Genomic DNA, 20,487 nt, shown 5'->3' on the forward strand with positions numbered 1-20,487 from the left:
CTTGGGATTTTAGTGGTGACCACATGGACCAAACTCAATCCAATGTGCAATAAAGATATAGTCCTGCCCCAATGACCCATAATAGAAGCATCAGTTCTGCTCAGTATAGAAAATGAAAATGGCTTTGCAGAGGGAAGCAATGCACAAACGTTTCTTAAAACGACAACTGAGAGCACACCAGAGATATGAGGCAGGAACCTATTCCTTAGTCAATTGGAGGGAAGTAAAGAGATCTCAGTTTCTTAGAAACACACGCAACTATTTCAGGAATAATACATCTATTATTGGCTTTTGTAAATTGAATCATTATGGTACTCTCAGAAGCTACCTACATTATCAGAGCCCAAATATATATTATACAAATACTGCAGAAATCTCACACACATAGCCCCCTCACTCTGCTCAGACAATACATCATATCATTTATAAATCATATAGCTCAAACAAACATAGACAGAGCCTACAAAGAATATTTAAACCTAAAGTCTATCCTTCTTTGGACAGAAACCTGCTAAATTGCGAAGTGTGCACACACGCACGCACGCACGCACGCACGCACGCACGCACGCACGCACACACACACACACACACACACACACACACACACACACACACACACACACACACACACACACACACACACACACACACACACACACACACACACACACACACACACACACACACACACCAGGTCCTGGCTTTGGTACCCCCTCCCTGTTACGTCACAAGTGTAAGAAACGCAAGTTAGCAGCCGTGCGGCGCGCGCTCACTCAGCCAACCGATTACTTTTTTTCAATTTTCAATTCACTATCTATACTTATCCCAGAAGCAGTTAACGCTGATGGGAGAGAGGACTTCTCTCCGAAGCTGAAGTCATGCGGTAATTTATTTTGAAAGTTGGAATACAGCGGAGCCTCTTGAACTGAGAGGAACAGTGTGTGCCAGATGCTGCCCAGAAGATGAGCAGCAGCGAAGTACAGATCGGGGAAATCAGCGGAATCCCGGGCTGTCAACGGTAATTAGTGTCTGTTTATTTCGTCTTGTTTCATGATATTTCTACGTGTGCCTTGAGTGAGCAGACATGTCACTTACTTTGATACACATTATACGTTTTCAAGTCATAGGCCTACAATGGACAAGTCTACTAGGGAGAGTTCAAATGTGATTTAGTTCGAAAAGCAATTTTAACGACCCATGCATCTATTTATAAAAGCCTCAACTGCTAAAACATAATTGGTCAATGAAGGCTGGTGATTCTGTCGTGAGGTGCATGTTGGGACAATCACATGTCTGGAATACGATTTCTGTTAGTGTCACCTCTCGCTCCTCTTTACTTGTTTGTATGTGTGTTTCAGTTTAGAGGATGTCAACATAGCTGTGACATTCTCTGTTCACCAATCCAGCAAAGCCGTTTCCCCTAATTTATGGATTTTATATAAAGAAATTGTGGTTTGCACGTAAGAGTTTTGACTGGGCTTTAATCACCAGTTCACACACTTCAACATCTCTAAAATTATTTTAAATGCAAGATTAGTTATTGCTGCACAGGTGACATATATTATTTTATTAAACAAAAGTCTTTACACGTATTTGAGTCTATGAAACCTTTTTTTACAGAAAAGCTTGCAAATGTAAGGTAGGGTATATATTTTTATTAGAGGCAAACTTTACATTAAACTCATATTGAGGTTTAATTGTGTCTTTTTTGCATTGACTTATGTCGAAATGCAATATTCATTTAAACATTTTTTTTTTTTTAAAAAGGGACCAAAACAACACGCTTCATTCTATCAGTTTAATACTTGGACTGGATGCATTATACCAACATAATAGTTGTTTGTTATTTGTGTACTGTTTGTTGAAATGCTGCGATGCATTCTACAGACCACAGAATCAATCAAAACGAATATAATAGACTTCTGGAATGTAACATTATTAAGGACCAAAACAAATATTGTTTGGAATAACAAATAAACAATTCAAATAATTGCAATACGTATGCAGAATTGTGAAAACATATTCAAGAAATGTGTGACATGACATTTATACATTTGTTTTACAATGTACTTGGCAGGCAAATTAACCGTTGGGATCTGGTTCAGTACGTCAGAAAATGAGGTCTAATAATCGAGCCGGCAGACTGAACACTTCAGTGCGTTCATGTGTACACTTTATGTAAACAGAATGCATATGAACTTAATTGTTGGTGGGGATAATTGTGTTGGAGTGATGTTGATCCTAATTAGACTCACTTGGGCAGCGTATTGAGAGAACAGCCTGTCTCAGTCCCTTGTGCGTCTTGTATTCCACTGCAGTGTTGATGATAAATACATTGTTAGGCAAACAGCTATCACACATTACTACACACACATATTAATTACTACCCTTAGCACATCTGTCACAGTGATATAAGAGATGTGCACTCCTTGCTAAAGCATCATCCCTAGATGCACTTCATGAATGAGTGCTGCCTCGCTTTATGTTGTCTTTAATACTAATTTGCAATCATTGGCAGGTGGTGCAGGTGCTTTAATGCATACAAAATACACATTAATGCAGTTTTGTAATGCATTAGGCAAGGATCTTCTTTCTAAGTGCTATACTACAATCAGTGTGAACTTTTCTCAGTCGCGGTTTCCATGATTGTATGTGGAGAAAAATGCAGGATGATCAATTAGGGGTGAGGGGTTGCATTTGTCACATATACATTTGGCCCTCATATACATGCCGCACATCGCGTTTTTGAAAAGCTGGCCAGCTAAATGAATAAGAATGTGATTTGTGATTTGTCATGGGGCTAGAATTAAAAGCAGTGAGTGCTTTCTGATCTTTCACGCTTTAGAGTGCTCTGTGAGTATGCATCTGAGACTGATCAGCTCCAGCCTCTGGAGGTCTATTGCACTGGATTTATGGGACAAAAGCACACACATCCTAAATTCCTCACTGTGACTTTTTGCCTTTAGAAGCATCATTGGTATCTTGTAGTGTGAGCTCTGCTGCGATTTTGTCATGAGGTCGAACATTTCCGTACACGAAAACAGCCAACGTTGCTTTTCATAATGGTTACTTTCAATGTTGTATGTATCATGTTTGTAGCGCGAGGCTTTGTGGTCTCAAATCAATATCTACATCCAAGTACATTATTTATTATCACCACTGAGATGAGTGAAAACAGGTGGGTATAGTTTACTCCTACATTAGGACAGGGTGTCCTTAAAGTTTAACTGTCTTAATAAGTCTTTTAATCATTGAGCCTTTTTGACTTTTCAGGACTTTGTGTAGATATTAGTGTTAAAACCTTAAACAATCACAGTGAAATAGTCATTGAAATATATAAACATTATTATATAAAGAACATTTGTTTTGGAGTCAAATGAAAACGTCCTACCAAGCAGGTACATTTGTGTAACTTAAAAGACTGAGGAGACAGTGTGAAGATGATTGTGTTGGTAAGGGGGGCTAAACCTTGTGTTTCACATTGCAAAAAAGGAAGACTCCCAAGGGCTTCACATGTTTTCCTTCACTATGTGCAAATGAAATATTCATTTAGCTTTCAGCGAGCAGAAAGAATGCAAAACCCTCCACGTCTTATGATCCGCTCTCCTCTTAGATAATGTTCATACAATCCCTGATAAAAGATACAATAAGAAACATGTGGAGATGTTTCCATACTTTTTAAACTACAGCCTTTGAATGCAGATCCAGGTCAGACACACATAATATATCACAGATCTGTCTCCAAAGCACTTTAGGGCTTTCCTTCCTCACAAACATGTGCTTGTCTTGAACGTTTCTGAACTTTAACTCGCTGAGTCTAGTACTCAGGCTGCAGAGACAAGAGCTATGCTATCTGTAAACATTCAGCTTATTTGCTGCCCTGGCAACTGTGACTGTGTGAAATATGGTAAAGACATTAATTGAGAAAAAAATCAAAGATGGTTTGACTTATGGCAGAGATCAATAAATTCTCTAGACTTAAATTTACAGTACATATTCACAGTTGATTGCCTCTGTTAGACTGTCAAGTATTTCAAATTGAAAAGAAGGAAGACATTTTTTTGTCTAACACTACAAAATGCATTTGGGCGGTATATAAAGGTGTATTGATGGAAATAATGGAAAGAGGAAGGCTAAAATTAGCTTCTACTACAAAGAGCTGTCACTCTGGATTGTGACAGAGTGGCGATAAGGGTGCGTCCGGATACTGCCGCTGGGCTCCACTTAGCCCTGTGTGCCATCCAGCTCTTAACACCTTGGTCTGTAAACACGTAGATTTAAACACACTAATGCCTTGTTTTCCACTGGTACAACTCTCCTAGTAGCCTTTCTTTGTTTCCTTCTCCAATGCAAAGCTGTGAAATCATTTCAACAGAGGACTGCCTGCAGTTTATTGTATGTATTGTAAGGTGGAGTGTACGTTGTGTCAGGTGTAGTTTCTGGGTCGAATAAATGTTTTTAAAAGTTGCGGTCTTTAATGATGCTAAATATTTGTGCTAGAAGTTAGTGAATGTTTTCTAAATGCTGTATGTGTTGTCAAGTTGGTGAAAATGATGTTTCTTCATTTGAATGTGTTTTGTCACATTTGTGTTTGCATAATTTTTTAAACTGCATAATTTTCTTCTTATGCAAATGTATTTGGCTGCTGTAACGCATTTGCACCTGTCGAGCACCGTACTTTACAGATTAGATCAGCCTGCATGAAACTAAGGTGGTAATAAAACAAGCCTGGCACCAGGTAATACTAAGCTGTGTCATGCAGTGGAAATGCAGATAAAAGCCAATATTATTATTATTATCATTAGGTGAGTACATTTTATTTTTAAAGACATGCAAAATAAGACATCCCTTTGAAGATGATGCGTCTCTCTTCAATTAATTTCACCCTTAAAACTTAAAACCAACAACATGTGTAGTCTTTCTTTCCCTCATTCTCTCGGAAACGTGACACACACACACGCACGCACGCACGCACGCACGCACGCACGCACGCACGCACGCACGCACGCACGCACGCACGCACGCACGCACGCACGCACGCACGCACGCACGCACGCACGCACGCACACACACACACACACACACACACACACACACACACACACACACACACACACACACACACACACACACACACACACACACACACTGTATATGTACAGGTACACAGTGTTTATATACACAATTGAATGGGAAGGACCAGAGCCAATCCCTTCCTGTTGGCGGCAGGAAACATCTACTGCTTATTGAATAGACATCGACTCCCATGTTGCTTCGAGCCACGATCGGTGATTTTGGTGTACTGTTCAACCTTCAGGCATGTGCTGGATTAAACGGATAAGTTATAGGTTCATCAAATAAAGTACAACCAGCAGTGTGCCAGTCTCAGAACAACTGTCAGCTCCTTTAATGAAACCTCTCCACTTCTCTAGGGAAGAATCTAATTAGTTTATAGAGCAATAAAAAGACACACTTGCTATAGCAACGTCAAACCACTCGTGAACATGGTGGTTTCCTTACAACATTGTCGGGATTTTAAGAGATGATTTTTTTTCTATAACCATTAGGCTGAACATGTTATAGAGGCTCAACACGGAGCAGATTGTGCTCTAACGGTCTCGGTAGTCTCTGAGTAGCTTCTGTTGTCTCTCCTCCATGTTCTCAGATATCAGATATAATGGACAACACATTCCATCACTTACTTAGGTCTGTGTGGCTGCCAACAGCTTACTTTCCTGCCCCTGCGAGCACATCCAGACAATGTTTGGTTTGCCTGCTCTTCAGTGGGAAAATGACAAGATTAATCAAACTGACAGAGTCGATTGTCCCCTCATGATAGACAGGATGAATTGTTTCCACAGCGCTGGTCTAAAGTGTTTTTTAATTTGTTTAAAGTCAGAAAACGTTGTGTCCTTCATTTTTCCCACTCTAAAACACATTGAATTAATCTATTCTAATATTGCAAACCTATAGGTTACTTACGTAACCCCAGTACTCAGAGTAACATGAAGTGAGAAGTCTCACTATGGGATGCGCCTCATCGCGGAGCAAACAGAAGCATCAATCATATTACGCCAATCCTGATTGGCTGGTGATCTTGACGTCAGCGTCAGGGGAAATCACCCCCTATAAGTAGCTTGCGCCACGACGCATGCGTCATTCAAAATAAGCACCTCTTCTCGCTTCACCAAAGCAAGGAGGGCCGTCTGGTGAGACATCTCACTTCATGTTATTCCGAGGCCTGGGGTTACGTAAGTAACCTATAGTTCTCATTCATAACACTTCGTTCGATGTCTCACTATGGGAAATTGTAGCTCCCGTATTGCCAGACGAGCTTATCTCTAAAATCACCAAACCAACCAGACTTAACAGGTAGAGCTCTGACTCAACCAGGTGCCCAGCACTGCTTGAGTCACACTGGGAGCAGAACGCCCAGCCTGTTAAGAGGCGGACAAAAGTGAGCAGCGAGGACCAGCTCGCCGCTGCACCAATGTCTTGGATGGGAGACATCCTGGACAGAGCCCAGGATGCAGCCAGACCCTGAGTCGAAAGAGCTCGCGGACCGAGGGTGCCTGCGAACTCTGACTCGTATGGGCCCCAAAGCAATTGCTTCCACAAAACAGTGGGAGAACCGTTGCTTAGTAACAGGCTTGCCCTTATAAGGGTTAGCCCAGGACACCAGGAGTTGGTCATTATGACAAGCACCCCTGATCTGTCCATACAGGTGCGTAAGCACGAACTGGACACAGCAAATCCGGCTGCTGTTCCCCAGAGGGACCCAGCGTCGGAGGAAATGCCTCAATATCCATTGGGGTACATGACCCAACCACCTTGGGTATAAGGACAGGGTTGGGCTTCAACAACACTCTCGTTTGCCCTGGGGTGAACCGAGTGTGTGAAAAAAAATATGTACAGATAGTGCATGAAAATTACTGGCTCGCTTGACGGAAGCCAGGACCAGTAACAGCACTATATTAGAGAGACCTGGTGTAGGAATCTCTCGCACTCTGAATAGTGTTTATCACCCGATGAGGGAGTCTCACTGTATTCAGGTTGTACCACTCACGGGCCAGGCCCATAAGGCCAAGCGCTCTGGGTGTGGGTGAAAGATCGCCCCCCCCGCCTGAGACAGTATGTCCCTGCGTAGTGGGAGCTGTCATGGCTGCCCGCACAGCAGCTGATAAATCTCCGCCAGCCAGTACATAGCGGGCCAGTGCGGAGCTATCAGGATAAGTGTGTGGCGTTGTTCCCTAACTCTGGCCAGAGTTTGGGGAATCAGAGCCAGGGGTGGGAACGCGTACAGAAGGCCCGAAGGCCAAACGTGTGCGAGTGCGTCCACGCCTAACGGTGCGTTTAAGTCGCACATCGAAAAGAACAGCTGACATTGAGCATTTTCTTTTGATGCGAACAGGTCCACCGTGGCTCTACCATAACGCACCCACAGCTGGCTCACAATCCTTGGATGTAGAGTCCAGTCTGCATAAAGTGGTGTACCTCTGGACAGTAGGTCAGCCCCGAGGTTCAACACACCCGGTACGCGCGTCGCTCTCAGAGAGAGGAGACGCCCGCCGCTCCATAAGATCAGTTTGTGTGCCAGCATGTGTAACTGGAGAGAACACAAACCCCCTTGGCGGTTTATATACAATATTGTCGTCGTATTGTCTGTCCTCACGAGGACATGATGTCCTCTGATAAAAGGCAGTAAGCGTTTTAGGGTGAGGAACACCGCTAAAAGCTCCAGGTAATTTATGTGCGCCCGCTGGAGGTCTCTGCTCCAGAGACCCCTCACCGGACGGCCTTCATAAATACCTCCCCAACCTGTCAGACATGCGTCCGTGGTGACCACCTTCCGTGAAAGGACAGCACCCATAGGCACGCCCTGTACTAGAAAAGTCAGGTGCAGCCAGTGGCGCAGTGCCGTTACGCATTTCACAGTAACCATTACTCTCCGCGCGCCATGGCGCGCGGGGTTTAGTTTTAAGGCGGCTACCCAGCGCTGAAACTCCCTCATGTGTAAGCGTCCTAGTCGTACGACCAGGATGGCTGACGCCATGAGCCCCATTAACCGCAGGCATGTTCTGAAGAGAACATGTTTGCGCAGCTGGAATTGAGCGAGACAAGCTCTGAAAGCTTTCACTCTTTCCGCTGACAGTCGGGCTGTAAAGGGTACCGAGTTCAGGTGTAAACCCAGGAAGAGTGCAGTCTGTGCTGGGCACAGCATGTTCTTCTCTGTGTTTATTATGAAACCCAGGTTGAGCAGGTGCTTTACGAGGACACTTGTCCGTGTAATAGCCTCCTGCACCGACTGTGCGAGAAGCAGCCAGTCGTCCAGGTAGGTTGCCAGGCGAATACCCTGTTGTCTTAACGGGGCTATCGCGGCTTCCGTACATCGTACAAACACTCTTGGACTGAGAGACAGGCCGAAGGGAAGTACTCTGTATTCGTAACAGATCCCCTGAAATGCGAACCTCAGATATTTCCTGTGTGGATAATATACTGGGATGTGGAAATACGCATCTTTCAGGTCGACTGATGTAAACCAGTCATCTTGTCGCACGAGACGCAGCAGAGATGTGTGAGTGAGAATTCTGAATTTGTATCTTTTTAGATATTTGTTCAGAACCCTCAAATCCAGTATTGGCCGAATTCCATTCCCTCCTCGTTTGGGAACGAGGAAATACTTGGAATAAAAGCCATTCTGACTCTGCTCGGCAGGTACAATAGATATAGCCCTCTTTTCTAGAAGTGAGAGGATCTCTCTTTCTAGAATATGGGCTGACTCTCCACGGGCTTGTGAATACAAAATGCCCAAGAAACGAGGGGGGGTGACAGCGAATTGGAGTCTGTAACCCCGTGTTACTGTCTTGAAAACCCAAGCAGATGTTGTGAGCATCTTCCACTGTGTGCTCCTTACGGAGCGTCCACACTACTAAAAAGCTTGGAGCTGGGCGTGTCTGGAGCTTGGGGATTTTATTCAAGCAACACGACCAACAACCAATCACATGAATCTCCCGCCCCCGACATACAAAGCAAAAAACCCCGGGGATTTTATGCGAGCAATATATATATAAACTCTCCAAACAGGCGAAAACCTACCAGTTTCACCCACTGTCTCTGCCACCTCCCTCCATGCCTGGTTCCTCCGGTTTGTATCCCGGTAGGTGAAGAGGGTCTGGTCAAACAAAACTGGGTGATTGCTACGGCGATAGTTAGTTTCTCCTCCAACTTTTTTTGAAATATAGAAATGAACGGCGGGATATCTCTCCCAGCTTAGACGCGGTTTGATTGGCTACGGCTTCAGCTGTCAGATTTTCAGAAACGGGATTTGATTGGCTGGCGCTGGCTACTCCGGCGTCTCCGGCGTCAGAAGTTGAACATTGCTCAACTTCTGACGGCGGAGACGGCGGAGACGGACCGCTCTGCTACCCACAATTGGGTGACGTCACCCCATTGAAAGTGAATGGGCAGATTGGAGTTTTCGACGCTGTCGACGCTGTCGACGCTGGAGTGTGGACGGGCCGTTAGAGCCAGCGGAGATGTCACATCTCTTACCCTCTGAGTCTCTATTTGTTGTGTTATGGGGCCCTCTAGTGTCTGAACACGGTGGTACCCCATTTCAACAATCCCCACCGTCACTGCGCATGCGCGTGACGGTGGGGATTGCTCTCAAAAGGGGATTTATAGTTAACGGACTGTTTATTGTTTTTCTTTTAATTTTGTTGAGCTGCGCCCTTGGCCGAAGCCTAAATGCGTCAGCGGAAAATGGTTTATTTAAACAACAAAGATGTGACATGTGTTTTATGCAGACTTGAGGATGACGTTGAGGCATCTCTCGAGGCAGCGGGAACACGTTTAGAGCCGGGGAAAGAACTTCCAGCTCTGTCACAGAGGGGAGAAGGAGGGGCTCTCAGGCCGTTCGCTTCTTCTTCCTCGACTGCTGGCCGAAATTCTGGGTTGGCTGAGCCTGGGCTGCAGCCGGAACCGGAGATTTTCTAGGCCAACTCGCCCTCGTCTCCTGCCTGGGCTGGGGACTCGGGGTGGGTTGCGACCTCTGCTGTCCTGGTACTTTAAACCTAGCAGGGTTCGGTGCAGCTTGGGCGAAGGGCCGCTGTTGCGAAGGCAGCGGCTGGACCCTTCGAGGGAGACAGAGGTGGAGGGCCTCGTCTTCCTTCTTTTTCGACTCGCACTTCCTCTGCATGGAAGCGAGAGCGGAGCCGAAAATCCCCTCGGGAACGATGGGCATGTCAAGCACATCTTCCTTTTCCCGGTCTGGGAGGTTGGTGAGGTTGAGCCATCTAGCTCTTTCCTGCACCACCATGATCCCCATTACCTTGCCCGTGGCCTGGACGGTGCAGCGTTGGACACGGAGACAAATGTCTGTGACCGCGGCTATCTCGTCCAGAGTGGCCGGTCCAGGATTGCTCGACATATCCTCACAGAGCTCCGCTTAGTATGCGGTTAGCATCGAGGAAACGTTCAGAGCCCTGGCGGACAACGCTGCGGCTTTGTAGGACCGTTCAGTCATGGTCGACTGGAATCGGTCCGCCTTCGCTGGCAGTGTGGGGTTCCTGCTTGGTGACGGGCCCATCCTCGGTAGGAGGTGGGTTGCCACCAGCGGTTCCATAGGCGGTATGTGGAGCAGGCCGAGCCTCTCCATACCGTCACAGTCAAGGGAGGAGGCACCCTGGATTGGGGCCTTGTTGCTAAAGGGCCGGTCTCTCCACGAGACCGACACCTCATCCAACATCTCCGGGAAGACCGGAAGGAGTTGCCTCTTCGTCCTCGTTGTTTGGGGAAAATGTTTCCCCTCGTAACGGGACTTGGAGGTCTCCTTGGCCATTTCGGGCCACGGGATGTCTAGCCTGGACGCAGTGCGCTGACACATGGCTTGCAGGTCCATGCTTAGACAGGGCGAAGCTGGTGTGCTATCGCCCGGGAGAGCAGCCATCGCTCCCGGCTTTGCAGCCTGAGCTAATGACATGAAGATGTCGTCTTCTTGCTCATCCGAATCAGACAGGAGGAACTCAGAGGCATCCTCTTCGTCCTCCATGTAATCCAATTCTAGGACATCCTCCGCAGGTGAAACCATGATGAGGTCCAGCCGGGAGCCCCAGCTTGGTATAGCGTGGGGCCCCGTTCCCGCGTCTCTTGCCGCCACCGGGTCCCGGCCTGATATGGCGCGGGAATCCGGTTCTGCGGCTGCCGCTGTTGATGAGCCCCAGACCGTAATGGTGAGGGGCTCAGTCTCTGCGGCGGACGCCCCTGCGTCTTGATTGCCAGCCGGCAAATCAATGGACATGAGGGGATCCTGTCCCGACAAGCTAGCTTGTCGTGCTAACCGTCGGCGGAGGCTCTTCATGGTGAAGCAGGCACAATGCCCGCACGAGCCGGGGTTGTCAATAGCCTCCTGGGCGTGTTCCAGCCCGAGGCAGGACGAGCAGACCTGGTGTGAGTCTGTGCCTGATACCTTCAACCCGCAGCCGCAGAGTCGAGCCTCCCAGTCCCTGACTCCTCTGGTGTGAGGGAGAGAGGCGTCCATCTCGTTCGCCGCGAGGCGTGGAGAGGACCCGCTCGTAACAGGTACGTCGAGAAAAAAGTGTTACCAACCTGTCTTTAATCCAGAGAAAAAAGGACAGTGTGGGTCTTTTATTCCTTTTCTCCTCCGTGAGAAGAGAAAAGAAAAAACGTCCTCGCTACCGTGGTGTCGGCAGTGAGGGAAAAAAACAAGCTAGCAACGGGTGTGTTGCTAACTTGAAAATCAAAACCTTACCTTAATTCCAGAGGAAGAATGGCGGGGTTGATTATTTATAATACTAACTGGTGTGTTAGTACTATAGTCTTCTTGCGAAGCAGAAAAGAGTAGCCGGCTAACGCCCGTCGACCGAAGATAGCTTTGGTTCAGTCTGTGGACTGTTTAGCTAGCCCGGCTACCATTAGAGATGTGCTCTGAAGCGAGAAGAGGTGTTTGAATGACGCATGCGTCGTGGCGCAGGCTACTTATAGGGGGTGATTTCCCCTGACGTTGACGTCAAGATCACCAGCCAATCAAGATTGGCGTAATGAGATTGATGCTTCTGTTTGCTCCGCGATGAGGCGCATCCCATAGTGAGACATCGAACGGAGTGTTATGAATGAGAACTAATGCATCATTTCATTCTTGTTTCTTTCACAAATATTTACCACATTCCCTCTTTCTTTAAGTCAGACACCAAAGTCTCCATCAGTTCAATAAGTTCAAGAAAGTCCCGCAAGGAATAGTTTGAGGATTACAGAGTCCCAGTGTATGAGGTTCAAAGCGTATATTAGGAGCTGGCACTGTTAAGGCAGATAAAAGGATTAATTAATCCATTATTTTAAATCAATACACTCTCACCTTTAATGTCGGTGCCATTAATAACAGCTCATCCTGTATTTATCATCCTACTAACTCTGCAGACCCCAGAGCTTTACTTACTGTCGTATCTCACAGGTGGTTTGTTCCATTATTCCAATGTATTTATGCCTTTCTGATGACGTATAATATGTAATAGCTTATAGAGGGATGACTCTTTTGCAGAATGCATTCGTTTATTATTTTAATAAAAACATTGCCTTTTCCTTACACTTTAAATATTACTATATCAGTCTTGTGAGAGTTTCACCAGGATTCCCGATTTGAAGGGTGACCATCTCAACAGAACTGACAGCTGAGGGCGTGTGTGTGAGATGTGCTGTCAGTTTCTGTACTAAAGTGTGTCATGGTGTTGTATAGCCCTCAGATTCTAATAAAAGACAGGCTTGCTTTTTTCAGCAAGCTCACATAGGATTGGTGTACTGTAAGGGATGTAAATAATGTTTTCCCTCTAAATGAAATGTTTTGGAGGACCCATAGTGCTGATTAGACTGTATTCCACTCAGGAAATGCAAGCTTTCACACAGAGTAACTTTGCTTAAATGACAGATGGTACTACAGTCACACCAAAAAACAGCAGCAACCACAACAATCACAGCTGGTTCACTGCTTGTGTGGCTGTTTGAACTTTAGGAAGTGAATGAACTATTTGTAGTGCCCGCCTACACAGACATTAGACCTATCACATTACAGTACCAGCATTGTCAGTCACAACCACAAATGCACGCCCACATATTGAGTTCTTATAATTGTATTTTGTTTAAGTTTAAAAACGTTTTTTTAGGATTGTTTCACACAAAGACCTGATAAGTGTTATTATAGGACATCATGCTCCATTGTCTTTAATGCCTAATTTGGCATAGTTAGGCTGAAATAAGACATTGGGTTATGGGTTTCTTACAGGATGCATAGTAAAAACAGCACATGTTGTAATTTATAGATAGTATCTTGAAGTTGAATATTAAACTGTCAACGCCTTTGATTTATATAAAATGAACAATGTAGATAGTGAGAGTAGAGAGCCAACTTTCTTTGATATTTGATTTTAAAACATGTGGACCAATAATAATTTAAGGCTCCCTCCCATCGGTTAATACTTAACATGTGTTATTTGGGTCTCTGGTAAATATCAATCTACAGACAATCAACATGTCCATTAAAAATGTGTATCTGAGTGTATGTCTTCATGGACTGAGAATTGTAGCTTCATGCTCAAGAGGTCATGACTGGGATCGCAGAGGTCTCCAATAAGTCATGTTGGCCTGAGAGCAGCCAGTGGGTTGTGAAGACGGAAACAAATCACTATAGTGCTGTCTTGCTTTAAGATGAATCACACAATCGGGCTCAATGTGGCTTATATGATTACTCACTAATGACCAATGGACACGCTCCAGTGTTGACTGAACAGAGGCCATGTGTATGTGGCTGTTCACAGGTCACTATTATTGGTCGAGTTGTGGATCAGAATCGAAAAGGTTGCATTTGAGTTCCTGTCGTTCTGGCACATCTCACTTAACCTGCCTGTCCTGTGGGAAGTGAATTCCTCCTCAGTGCACACTGTAACATTTCTATGCAGGGGACAGACTGGAGCAAAAATATTTAACGCATGAGAATCAATAAAAGCTGAGGAAGAAACAAAGAGCACAAAAAGGTTTTGCTTTTCTCTGAACTGTGAGCGGTATTGAGCCTTTTTGTGTTTGTTCAGATCAACACTGTGAGGCACTAAAAATAACCCCTCCTCCCTCGCACCGTGTATGGGTCGAGGGTCAAGTGTAGCTCCTTTTGCTCCCCAACACATCCTATTATCACAGTACAGAGCACAAACAACAGTCGCTTTATGTCCTCCGCAGCTCAACTGGAAAATTTCCCAACCATGCCTTTGCCGTTGGCATTTTTTAAATGTCTACTATCTCTATCGTGAATTTTCAGGTGCTTTTGTTCCACAATTGGAAACCTCTAATAGTACCTAATATATACAAAAATCATAAAAATCACTCTACAAATTTGAACCTTTTCAAAGGTATATATAATGGATACATCTAAAATGGTATAAGATTCATAGTAAAGTGTTCAGAAGAGTTAGAATCAATCGGCCAGTAAAAGATTTGCACACAGATTGCATGTCCTCGGGCATCTTAATGTTGTTGTGTTTCCATCTGAAAGAGTGGAAAGAATCAAATTACTTTAGTTGCTGTAAATTAGGTGTTCGTGCAAGGCAAGGTAAGGCAAGGCAAGTTTATTTATATAGCACTTTTCAACACAAGGCAATTCAAAGTGCTTTACAAAAAATGAAAGACATTAAGCATTAAAAAAGAAAAGCTAATAAAATAAACATTAAAAGAAAAAATACATGGATAAAAGTTACAGTGCAGTTTAAGATATGAATAGTTCAATTAAAAGCAGCGACAAAAAGATATTACTATAAGATATTACTTTGAGTTAATATTTAAACAAGTCTAGAAATGACAGGTATCAAGTTAAAAGCCAGTATGGAAACTCTCCTCGAAATAGGACAAAAGCATGGCAAATAATTCCACCTAATAATTTTTACGCCTAATACTATACTTTGATTGTATTTCATAAAAATAGATACTTTGTTTGTTGACTTAGTTTCTTGATATCAGCTGAATAAATGGTTAAAAGGGAATTCCAAATGTTCCTTCAGTACTGCTTAAGGTACTACAAAAAGTACTACATAAGGGCTGTATCAGGTCAATTGTTTGGCATGAGGTCTAGACATCAATGAAGATATTTCAATTGGTGTTTAATATCTTGGAGAAAAGTGTTTTTGTCTGTTGAATGAATGGAGTAATTCTCTTTGGTTTTTAGTGGCGGTGATAGTTACTGAAGTTAAGAAAACAACATGTCCTCCTGCGTCATCAAAGAAACTGCTGATATTAGTGTGTTTAGACCCAAGGGGCGGGTTGTGGACCTCCACGTGCTGTGTACACAGCGGGAGACATTGACCTCCATCACACATGTAATATACACACAATCCTTGCTTAGAGCTATCACAAAACACAGCAGAAACCCACAAGGTTTGGTGCCACCAACAAATATTGCAATATTGTTAATGCTTTACCAAAAAAAATCTTTCTTTACTGTTTACATGTAAGATGTATGGTCATTTCACAACCTGCTCCCACATTTTAGTTTCTGACTGTGGATGGACGAGACAAATAGGCTGATTTAAGTTAAAAAATAAGTATATAGTTCAAGTTGAATATCTTTAACCTCGCCAAAAATCGAGTTTTTATTGTTTTTCTAAACGTCCACGATCAAAGACGATTTTCTCCACAATCGACATCTTCTAAGTCGCTTAGAGTTAGCATGCAAATATTCTTATTTTCAGCACTGAACACAAAGTTAAGTTTCAAAAATGGAAACTGTTACATGTACCCCAAAGTGATGACAATTAATTCAAAGGGGTGATATAAATGTCTGCATCAAATTTCATTGCGATCCATCCGATTGTTATTGAGTCATTTCACTCAAAACTACAAGAACAAAAGTAATAGTAGAGCAGATCACAACATTGCAATTCTATCTCAATTATACAATTATTAACATTTTATGACAATTCTTTCAATAGCTGTGGCAGACATTGCCTCAGAGCCCCTGTAGGCCAAAAAGAAGAAAGTTTGTCAAGTTATTTTAGGCCCCAAGCTGCATTAAAAATAGATGTACAAAGAAAACCAACTCCGTAAACCACATGATATACATGCACAGCAAAGATGTGACACAGAAGCAGTAAAAAAGTAAACACCTTAATAGATCCGTAGATTATTATTGATCATCTTTTATAAAATGTTATATTATAGGTAAGTGAAGCATAATCACCATGCATTCCAAATAAGCAGCTTTCCTGAATGCAGGTACATCTGGTCTGTACTGAGTTTAAACACTATATGTAATACAGAGATGTATTTACCTTCTTTCATGACCCCCCCTCACCTGTCTATAGCTTATTGACTTGTTGGCTTCTTCTTGCTGCTCCGTGATTCATTCCTCTCGTCCAGGGGCGGACTGGGGGGAAAAAGTGGCCCGGGGATTAATTGACAGACAGGCCCACTTAATGCGCGGCATGTATCGGCCGGCCGGCGACGAAAGTATGTTACTTAACAAAAAACCCTATGCATTTTATGTTATTTTGGACAATTATTCATATAGTAATCACATTACCTGAGCCCTTGAGTTGCCTAGAGCAAAAATAGTTACAGTATATATTTAGTGATTTTAATGGTAACACATCATTGATGCAATAACATTTTGACCCAATTTGCCTCACTTGACACATGGAATAAAACATGGGCGTAGGAAGCATCCTCAATGTGGGTGAGACAATTTAACAGGGGGTGTGGGCAGGTGGTGGACCTCACCTCCTCTAGGGGGGTCCGGGGGTAAGCTCCCCCGGGAAGATGTTTTTTTAAATGTTGAAGTTAAATGCATCAATCAATAAAATTAGGGACTAAATCTATGGCAGTCAGTAGGGGCTTGGACTGTGAGCCGTAGGGTCGCCGGTTCAAGTCCCCGACCAGACCTATTTGGAGTGTGGACTTCTACTTGGAGAGTTCCCAGTTCACCTCCTGCCGTGGTGCCCTTGAGCAAGGCACCAGACATCCCCCTTCCCCCCTCACTCCGCGGGCACTGTGCAATAGCTGCCCACTGCTCCTAGTAGACTCCTACTAGGATGGGTTAAAAGCAGAGAACACATTTCACTGTGTGTGCTGTGTGCTCTGCATGTGTGACCAATAAAGATGGTTTCATCCCTCCCTCTTCTTCAACACCCATATAAAACAGAACTGTAAACAGATTAACTTTTTCTTTCAACATGTATTTGAACAGCAAGTGGAGGCAAAAGTGACTGCACCCAAAACAATAAACCTGCTAGCTAACTCACAGAATGTGGGCAACACGTTCTTCTCCACAGCCGCTCGACCTCTGAGTCAGACGGCACTTCCCCCTTTTCTATCATACGGGTACAGCCGTACGGCCACTCCCCCTGAATCCTGTTGTAACAACATAATACACTTTTTGGGGATGCAGCTTGGGATGTGAGGACTTGGCTTAGAAAGGACGTGTCGCCTTCTGTCCTGCCAGTGTTGGCAGGACTTTAATTAAAATGTCGAACTCGGACTTCATTTTAAGGACATTTCGGCCAGGGGTGTAGAGATATATTTGTTTAAGCACCGGATTGGCAAAACAGGAGAGTGTGTGCACCAGTCTGCCTTGATCTATGTATTCATGTCTGTGACTCTCACAGTATCTGCTGCCCATAGCTGTTTTATAGAAGGAACACCTCCTTCACTTCATGAAATCTCTGCAGCACCAGGAGGCAGCGGGAGGGTTAACTCAGCCTCTGAGAAGAGGAGCGTGCAGTGCCTTTCACGCACCGCCTTTCACGCACCGCCTTCACTGTGTGTACCTTCAGAATCATTAGAAAGGCTAAAGAGCGGTGTGGCTGATGTGTTTTAACCACACACACACACCTCTACACACACACACACACACGATTTAAACGCAGACTTGTGTTCCTCCATGTTACGTTGTTATTGTTTCACTGAGCGGACCCGCACATTTTTTTCAAACGCTCCCCTTTGGTCCATCTGCGCAGTAATGAATATTAAATGTTGTGAGGAAATCTTTCCACCAATAATTCCAATAAAAATGTATTCACTTCAGGTTTACGAAAGTAACTGTAATCAGATTACTCGTTTTTCAAATGTAACGCGAGCTGAATACAGTTACTTGATTTTTGTATTCTGATTACGTAACGCCGTTACATGTATTCCGTTACAACCCAACCCTGGCCACACCCCACTGGGTGTTACGACTGGAGCACACAAAAACTGATAGGACCCAAATGCACGACTCTAGACAAAAGATGATTCAAAAAAAGGTTTTACTGTGATGACGAAACAAGGTAATCCATTCACAAGGTTCAAAACGATCTGGCACTTGGCACAGGGAACACACAGAATATATACAAAAGCAAGGGACTCCACAGGTGCAAACAATAAGGGCGTTCAGGTAATCAGGTCCGTGGACAAACAGGCAAGGTAGGAATCGAACTACCTGAAATGAGAAGGGAAATGACAAAGTAAAACAGGAAATGGCAGACACGGACTTGACAATATAGACTCAGAGAAATAATACTAACAGATCTGACGAGACACAACAGTACCCCCTCCTCTACGGCCGACTCCGGACGGCCCAGAGTCCTGTGGATTAAGTCTGAAAAAGTCCTTCATCAGTTTCTGATCCACAACAAAACTTGCTGGTACCCACGACCGATGTTCTGGACCATATCCTTTCCAGTCTACAAGGAACTGTCGGCCGCGTCCTCTCTTCCTGACTGCTAGCAGTTTCTTGACGTCATATATCAGACCGCCGTCTAACATCCGGGGGGGAGGAGGAGGCTTGGATGGAGGAACCAAACGACTCTCCCGAACCGGTTTGACTTTGGCAACATGAAAGGTCGGATGGACTCTCAAGGACCTGGGCAGGCGCAGGCGAACAGCCACCGGGTTAACAACTTTCGTTATGGGAAACGGACCCACAAACCTCGGAGCCAGCTTCCTGGAGGCCACACACAGGGGCAGATCTCTTGTAGATAGCCAAACCTTCTGCCCGGGTTTGTAGGCAGGTGCCGGACGACGATGTCGATCTGCTGTCTTTTTCATGCGAGCAGCACTCTTCAGGAGAACCTGGCGAGCTCCTGCCCAGACTCTGTGACACCGCCTCACCAGGGCATGTGCTGACGGTACAGTCACTTCCTTCTCTACTTCTGGAAACAGAGGAGGTTGGTAACCATAGGCGCAGTGAAAAGGGGAGAGACCCGTGGCAGATGTAGGTTGGGTGTTGTGGGCATACTCCACCCATATCAGCTGCTTGCTCCAAGTTGTGGGATTCTGGGACACCAGACACCGTAAACACGTCTCCAGTTCCTGGTTGATCCTCTCTGATTGACCATTAGCCTGTGGGTGGTAACCAGATGTGAGGCTGGGAGTGGCTCCTATCAGGCTGCAGAATTCCTTCCAAAACTGGGAAACGAACTGCGGCCCACGGTCTGACACCACATCTCGAGGAAATCCATGCAGCCTGAAAACATGAGATAAGAGCGCTTCTGCTGTCTCTTTAGCAGAGGGAGATTTGGGCATGGGGATAAAGTGAGTCATTTTGGTGAATCTGTCAACAACAGTGCAAATGGTGGTGTTACCTGCAGAGGGCGGCAGTCCAGTGACAAAATCCAGCGAGATGTCAGACCATGGGCGGCTTGGAATGGACAAAGGTTGCAGTAGACCCATAGGAGACTGGGTAGAGGTCTTATTCCGAGCACAGGTAGTGCAGGCTGCCACATACTCAGTAACCTCCTTCTCCATTTTAGGCCACCAAAACCTTTGCTTTATCATGTACATAGTTCGTCTGATACCTGGATGACATGTTAACACAGATGTGTGAGCCCAGTGAATCACATCAGAGCGGACAGATGGGGGAACAAAGAGACGGTTAGGGGGGCCACCACTGGGTACGGTTTTTCCCTCTAAAGCTTGATTTACCTTAGCCTCAATTGGCCATGTCACCCCTCCTATCACCTGAGTGGGCGGTAAAATGGACTCGGTCTCCTTGGAAAGAGCCTCTGGGTCAAAAAGCCTGGATAATGCGTCTGGTTTGGCGTTTTGTGAGCCAGGACGGTAGGAGAGAGTGAAGTTAAACCTATTGAAAAACAAGGTCCATCGTGCCTGTCTGGAGTTTAACCTCTTAGCCTTGCGTATGTACTCCAAATTTTTGTGGTCTGTCCACACAATAAATGGCTGTTTTGCCCCTTCTAGCCAGTGCCTCCACTCATCCAGTGCTACCTTCACGGCTAATAACTCTCTATTGCCTACATCATAGTTCCGTTCAGCCGCAGTCAACTTACGGGAAAGGTAGGCACATGGATGGAGCTTACTGTCTTTCTCTGCCCTCTGTGAGAGGACCGCCCCGATGCCCTCGTTGGAGGCATCCACCTCCACCGTGAACTGCCGTTGGGAATCCGGGATGGTAAGTATTGGAGCTGTAGTGAAAACTTTTTTAACTTCTGGAAGGCCTGGTCT

General features: G+C 45.0%; 1 protein-coding gene across 2 annotated transcripts in view; it reads left to right on the forward strand.

The window, feature by feature from the left end:
• Positions 1-743: 743 nt before the first annotated feature.
• The window catches only part of gcgra (glucagon receptor a), a 52,470-nt gene continuing 32,726 nt past the window's right edge, over positions 744-20,487 (forward strand). For both annotated transcript variants that reach the window (XM_034089928.1, XM_034089929.1), the window contains exon 1: positions 744-1,018. The gene's annotated coding sequence lies outside the window, so the exon portion shown is untranslated. The remainder of the gene's footprint in view (positions 1,019-20,487) is intronic.

This window comes from Pseudochaenichthys georgianus, chromosome 8 (assembly GCF_902827115.2).
Source record: "Pseudochaenichthys georgianus chromosome 8, fPseGeo1.2, whole genome shotgun sequence".
Taxonomy (NCBI): Eukaryota; Metazoa; Chordata; class Actinopteri; order Perciformes; family Channichthyidae; genus Pseudochaenichthys; species Pseudochaenichthys georgianus.